General features: G+C 35.8%; 1 pseudogene; it reads right to left on the reverse strand.

The window, feature by feature from the left end:
- Positions 1-3,632: 3,632 nt before the first annotated feature.
- Positions 3,633-7,347, reverse strand: LOC120135727 (annotated as a pseudogene).
- Positions 7,348-7,935: the final 588 nt, after the last annotated feature.

A 7,935-nucleotide genomic window follows, 5' to 3' on the forward strand; every position in this document is an offset into this window, starting at 1 on the left:
GAGGATAACGAAGTTGAATCGCCTGAAGAGTCATTTAGAGTTAATTATTTTTTGGTTGTGGTAGATATGGCAATTACTTCTTTCAAGAATAGATTTGAGCAATTGAAGACATTTGAAAGTATTTTTGGATTTTTATATGATTCAAATAAGTTAAAGTCATTAGATGATAATGAGTTGAAAGAATGTTGTGCTCATTTTCATTCTACCTTTTCTCATGGCAATTCATCAGATGTTGACTTAGATGATCTTTTCTCTGAATTGAAAGTCTTACAAATGACTTTGCCAACAAAATTGTTATCCGCCATTGAAATTCTTAAGTTTGTCAAATCTGCAGATTGTTATCCGAATGCTTCAATTGCTTATAGGATTTTATTAAATGTGCCTGTGATCGTAGCTTCAGCCGAAAGAAGTTTCTCAAAGCTTAAATTAATAAAAACATACTTGAGGTCATCAATGTCACAAGAAAGGTTAAATGGTTTAGCAACATTAGCAATTGAGAAGGAGATGATAGGAAATATTGATGTTGATGTTATTATCAATGACTTTGCATCTCAAACTGCTAGAAGAAAATGTTTCTTATGAGAATTTGTGTATGTTGTTTTGTAGGTGAAAGGCGTCAATTTTTGATTGAGAGAAACAATTCTAAGAGATGATTGAAGACATAATAAGAGTAAATTGAGTGAAAAATTGTGATGTCTCTTTATATATTTGGTAAAATAATGTTGGTTAATGTAATAGTATCTACTCGTACAATTTTTAATGAAAAAATTTGTTTGGCGTTTACCGAAATTTATTCTTGAATTTTAAGTTATTTTTTAAGAGCCCTTATCTCTTATTTTGCCTAGGACCCTTAAAATGTCAGGACCGACCCTGCTAATTTATTCTTAATTTTTAATATAAAGATAAACTACTCATTTAATATCTATAGTTTCACTTTTAACCCGTTTTAGTATCCTACCCTTAAATATTATTATTTATAATATCTTTTAATTATTATTTATATTATCTTTTAATTATTTATTATTATTATTTTTAAGAATAGAATATTAGTTTTAATTTAATATTATTAATTAATTAATTATAAATAATAATTTAATTGATAAATTATTTAAATTTAATTAAATATTTTTATATGTTAAATAATAATTTTGGTATGTATTCAATGAATTCTTAATCTTATTTAGTGATTAAATGATTGAATATTTTGTGAGATATTCTAAGTTGGATCGAAGATCTAACAAATTTCTTTTATTTTATAGTTTACAGATTAATATAAGTTAAATATATACCTTGCCATTCCAGGCCACTTACATGGGCTAGCTCAGGTGGTAGAGCCCTTCTCAATCTCCCCAGGTGGCCCAGGTTCAAATTCTGATGAGTGCAATTCCTTGGTATTATATGCTTAATTTTATTTCTAATAAGGTGGTGACACTCTTATTAATTGAATAAAATAATTAAAAGATAATATAAAAATAATTAAAACATGCTTAAAATTTTAACGGGTATTAAAATAAAACAAAAACTAAATATTATGTATGATTTTATAAAAATTAAAAGTTTAGATACTAAAACAGATAAAAAATAAAACTTTAAGTACTAAATGTATAATTTACCCTTAATATAATTATTATATTCGGTTCAAAGATCAATTAAATCGAACAACGATTTTACAAATACTTTTCTATTATCAAATCAATTGGCGCGCTTAGGCCAAGGTGACCATTCACGTCATGTCATATACATATGCTATGTGTATTCGATTGTGAACCACTTCAAATGCTTGATGTAAATGCTTTTTCCTCTCGGAAGGTCAAATGGGTTTATGATTATTATGGGCATCGGCCCACATAATCGAATTTGAAATCCTCGTGCCCTTGAAGCTTTTAACCCCATATAAATCACATACATTATTTTTTTTTTGAGTTGGAAGACCGCTTTAAGTCTATGATTTAAGTACGAATAATTTTATAATATAAAGGTCTTAATATATCTCTTTAAACAGGCGGTTGAATTTTGAATGGTATCGAGTCGAACAATGAAACTCGATAGTGATCAAGAGCTGACTTTATTATAGTCTCATTGTTGCGTTACCGTGAGATACAATTAATCAATTTAAATCAGAGATTTCCAATGAGCACATGTGACTTTTACTAGTGGGAGAGGGTTGAAGTCTGCGCCAAAAGCAAGGATTAACTTCACGGTACATCTGGAGTAGTTCAAAATCATAGGTCCATGCTACTTGAAGACCAATATAAAGGCTCCACATCTCAGTTTTAATAGACGTGACAATACCAAGAGCTTTTCGAATTCCAATGGTCTATCCATCATCTTTAGAGCCAACCCTATGATAGAGTCGAAACCAGTGATAGATAACATCAAGGCATTAATGATCAAGTAGATCTAGTCTTCCGAAGGTGGAATTCACCCAAAGGACTTCAGTCCGTGATGGTGAGGAACGACAATCATGAATAGAGATGTATATAGGTCGGGTTTTCGATTAACTCAATCTAATCCGAAAATTATACATTCTTTATTTGATCCAAAAATTATACATCTTTCACTTGATTCAACTCGATTCTTTATTTTTAGATAAAATCGACCCTAATTCGATCAGACCTAAAATAATATATTTATAAAAAAAATATTATTTTTATTAAATAAAAATAAGAATTTAATTAAAAAAATAATATATAGATGAATCTTATTATAATTATCTCTAAATATATAAAGTAAAATTATATTTTTAGGTGGAATTAGATCAAATATTTTTACTTTAAATCTAAACTGAATCGATCAAAACATAATGTCAAAAAAATCTATTCCACTCGAATCTTCTGACCCGATAGATTATCGAATCAGAACCCTCAGAGTTTGGGTCTCGTGCCCATCGGGGAGGTTTACGAAGTAGACAGTCCAAACAGAGTTAAAGCGGACGACGTCGGATAGAGGTGTTTGTATTTTGGCTTATAAAAATCGTTCCAAAAGTGCTTACACATCGGGCTTTGCTTTTGGGGTTGTAAGGATATTACGGAAACACCCTCGTTTCCAGCCCAGTTTTGCATCATTGGAGGAGTAATTGAATTAAACTGTACCTCCATCTAGCACTCGATAATACCTTTATGAAACTATAAATCTGTCCTTTTTTAGAGCGTAATGCTACTTGAACTTATAAGCTGATAAAATTATTGGTAAAAGTATTCTAATAACTGTCGGCTCACACTCAATGGAGCCATGGGATTTAATCGGAGAGAATACTAATAAATGAATTCGAAAGCTGTTGCTGTATTGAAGAGGCACAAACAGTAATGACTAAAACCAAGCAGAAGAAGGTATCAAGAAACAGAGAAACGTTTGTTTTCTTGGCGGGATATGGTGAAGGAGGGAAAGAGGACGCTGTCTTTTAGTTGCATAGACTGATTCAAGGCATAGATAACATACTTAGGTACTGGTTTTTTGAAATTTCGACCTTATTGTTCTGGAGTTTAATGGATAAATTTTATCATTTATGAGTAATCACGTGTTCGACGAAATTCCTCAACGAAAATTATCGTACATGTCATTGGTGTAGTTGTTTGTAATGGAAGTCGAGCAACATGCACATAGAGAAATTGAGTTTTTGATTGAGTTATTGCGAGTAAATCGTTGGTTTCGTTATATTGTTTACTGAGTTTCGGAAGTTACATGTTCATTTCTCATCTATGTACAAATAAAAAAAGGGAGCCCAAGGAGAAAAGGGAGAAGAGATGGAAGAAGGAGAAGATAAAGTTGAGGAATCATGGCAGGTACAACTTAGTTCATGAATTGCCTTCTTCCTGGTTATGTCAAGATTGGAGCAAAAGACACAATATCTCCCGCGAAATTCTTCGACATTCTCCTCGCTCTCTTTATCTTCTTCGTCATTTTCTGAGTAGTGTTCTTCAAGATTCTCATCTGTATTGACCTTCCTATCATCAGGACGAGTGTAAGTCCAACCCACCTTTGGAAGCATTACTCCAAGGAACTTGTTGATATTATCATCCACACATTTACTTGCTGGCTTCCAGAATATCAAGGGTGCAACAAATAGAGCAGCTCCAACACCAAAACCCACTCCAATGAATATGAATTGCCAATCGAATTCATCTGCTTCTTGTGATGTATGGGGTGCTGGTGAAGGCTCATTCCCACAGTTTGTAGTTAGAGGAGGCCCACATAATCCTTGATTGTTCTCGAATGAAGCTTCTGAAAATGATTGAATCTGGGTGCCTGTTGGGATCCGTCCCCCTAACTTATTGTTGGAGACGTTAAGAAATGAAAGAAAGTTGAGCTTTGCTAGCTGGACAGGGATCTCACCATTTAAATTGTTACTTGAGAGGTCTAAAGACTCCAGCTGAGACAGATTTCCCAGAAATGATGGGATCAACCCTGTGAAAGCATTATGCGAAAAGTTGAGGACATAAAGTGCGTTGAACGTTCCAATCACTGCTGGTATCGGGCCTTCGAAGTTGTTGCATGAAATGTCAATGGAGGTAAACACAGTTAGGATCTTCTGCAGTTCCAACTCTAAACCTTTCATGGTAATTGTTATTGCATCCTGATAATAAAAGTGGTTTAGCGGTAGAAAATCAAAATGGAGATGGTTAAGCTCTGATAGAGTTTCATCTTCAGTAGCAGTCATAGCCTCCCACGTCGACAAACATGTTTCATGCAGTCTACCACTGAAACTGTTTGAAGATAAGTCGACAATCTGAAGCATAGGCCAGCGGCTCTTATCTGCACAGTGCATGTTCCCATTAAACTTATTGGCTCGTAAAACAAGGACACGCATGCCGGTTATATTTTTCAAATGGCATGGGAATGTATCATTGATCTGATTGTTGCCAAGGTTTAGAGCCTCCAGCATTTTGCAGTTGACCAAGGATATTGGAACCTTTCCTTGCAGTAAATTACCATTGAGATCTAGAGTTTGTAATCTGCAGCTTACTGGAAATGTGTCAGATATTGCCGCTAAGATTGTTTTGCCTTAGATTCAATACTCCAACAGACACTCATCTGTATCAGGCATTTAGGAATTTGATCGCTCAGGGAATTATTAGACAGATCAAGTACTTGAAGATATGAACTGTTGCATATCGACCTGGGGATACCTCCCCGTAAGTTATTACCTGAGAGGGAGAAGAAATAGGCAAACTGGAGGAAGTCACCAATATCAGGTGGTAAAGTAGAGCTGAAATTGTTTCTTGAGTAATCCAGATAGTTGGCATATGGTGGAAGATGGTCTATTTGCCCTTGGAGTTGATTGCCATGAAGGTCGATAACAATTAGTGAAGATGCAATATTCTGCAAAGGTCCTTCAAATTTTGTAAGGAAATTCCGAGAAAGATTCAAGTAAGCAAGGTTTTTAAATTCCCAAACCCAATTGGGTATTTCCCCTGGAATCTGGTTTTTTGACAGGTCTAAACGGATCAACCTGAGTTGAGTTTTCAAGAAAGCAGGGAATTGTTTCAAGTTGCAGGAAGCCAACTTCAATGTGGTTATGTTGGGAAAGGAAGACAAGGCAGAATCAGTAGAAGTTGCATCAATGGACAAGTTGTTATATGACAGATCAAGATTGGAAAGATTCCTCAACTTTTGAATGTCAGTCCATTTTATGAACCCACTGAAATTGTTGGAAGACATTGTTAGGATCTTAAGACCTTGAAGCTCAAAAACAAACACTGGAAATTGTCCTTGTAACTTGTTGCTACTTAGATCAAGGGTATCAAGCAGAAAAGTAGTCTTAGCATGGACGTCACCTAGGCTGCCATTGAATTGGTTTTGGGAAAGAAACATTTTCTGCAGTGATGGAATACCAAATAAACTAGGTGGAATGGTTCCACTTAACGTGTTGTTTCCTAAGTCGATGCTAACTAGATTAGAAAGAACTGACCAGTCTGTGGAATGAATTGAGCCGTTCAACTGATTAGAAGCAAGGTTTAGCTGTGTAAGATTTCTTGACGATGTGAACGATGGCATTGGACCAGAAAATTTGTTGAAAGAAAAATCCAACTGGACAAGCTGTGTAAGTTTCCTCACTGATTTCGGTATTGTCCCACTGAAATTGCAACCTGCAAGCTCTATTCTTCTCAATTGCCCAAGGTTACCAATAGATTCTGGCAGTTGGCCCCCAAACTTTGTGTCGCTAAGTATCAATGTCTGAATAGAAGCATCCACAGGAAAATCTTGAAACGAACCTTCGAGTAACTCGTTATTCGATAAGTCAACAATCTGCAGTGTAGGCAGCCGAAGAACTTCTTCTGGGAATCTTCCCCTCAAACCAGCGGTACTAAGACGAAGGGATGTCAAATTTGGAAATGCTGCAAGGAATTGTGGAACTGAAGCAGACAAATTGTTGTTGGCGAGTCGAATTACCGAGAGGGATCGAAGCTTGGATAGTGAAGAATCTATAGGTCCTGACAGATAACAGTTGGACATGCTCAACACTTGCAGATCAGTCGACGATGATAGGGCCTGGCACCACTCATTTCACCGTGCCGTAACGTTCACCCCATCAAGATGAAGGGATTTTAGTTTTGTGAGATTCCGAACAAGAACCTCTAGGTTCGGGTTCTCAAGTTTCAATGTTCTTCCAAGAAGTGAACTTACAGATAAATCGAGACTAACCAACTTCGTCAAGCGTGAAATCTCGGCTGGAATTTGCCCCGTGAAGCCATTTGACAAATTCAGGTAACTCAAATTCTCCAACTTGTCAAACGCAGTAGGAACAGCAAGCATGAGTGTGTTGTAAGCCAAATTCAGTCTCTGAAGATGTTGTAAACGGAAGAGAGAACTCGAATCGCTCATTACACCACCAATGGATTGATTGTTCAAATCAAGACCAATAACCAAACCACCAGCATCACATGCTACACCATCCCAGGAACAGCAATCCGTAGTTTGATCCCACTTGGCCAACTTTCCTGATGAAGTAGTTGAAGCTGATTTTCAACTCGAGCAACAATCGTCCCTGCTCGCTTCCACACTGGCCGGAAACCGAAACCGCAATGATGCTAAAGAAAACCGATACTAGAAATGAATTAAAGAGAGTCCATGAAAATGGTGAAATCCTCATTTGTGACAGTTAGGAGGGATATCCATACAACTAATATGAAGATAGATGGGGGAATGCATTAGCTTTTAGTATGTCCTGCTTAAGTGGTGAATGACCAAAAGACACCTTTTTTCAGCAGTGGAAAGCAACAGAAAATGGAGAACGGAAGGAATTGAAGCAGAGGGAAGAGGGCAAAGAAAGATGGGTCAAAGGTAAAGCGTGTGTTTTCGTGCGTAGTTGATAGAAAACGCGTTGCTTGCTAGTATTGTCGGCTATTTTTTTTAATATTTATTTATGTCGAGTCGGACATTTCTGGTGGAGGAGGGTTGAGGGCGACGGTAGCATCTTGTTTTTGAAGTTTCAGGCCACATTCGAAAATATCAAACGGAAGACCTTATTGATTGGTGGGTCGATGGTCCCTCACGTTAATAGAATCAGACCAACCAAGCACATTTATGATATGAATAGGGATGAATCGATAAGGGTTAATTAAAAAAAATGAAAAACTGATATTTCTTTTTAAATAATAAAATTTTATTATAAATTAAATCTATTTTATTAATACATTATTTTTAGAGAAAATCACCTCAATGACCAAAAATCTCCGATAATATACGATTTTGACCAATTTTTTTTGTATTTGCGAAAATGACCAACAAAATCGCAATGCGATCTCTAATTCGCATTGCGATCTCCACTATCGCAAATTCGCGTTACATTTCGCGTTGCGATAGTTGAAAATCGTGTTGCGATAGTTGAAAATCGCGTTGCGATTTTTCATTTCGCGTTGCGATAGTCTACAGTTGTCGTTGCGATTTTTCAAATTCGTTGCGATTTTCCAAATTCGTTGTGATAGTTAAAAAAAA

Source organism: Hibiscus syriacus, unplaced genomic scaffold, assembly GCF_006381635.1.
Source record: "Hibiscus syriacus cultivar Baekdansim isolate YM2019G1 unplaced genomic scaffold, ASM638163v2 tig00110610_pilon, whole genome shotgun sequence".
NCBI lineage: Eukaryota > Viridiplantae > Streptophyta > Magnoliopsida > Malvales > Malvaceae > Hibiscus > Hibiscus syriacus.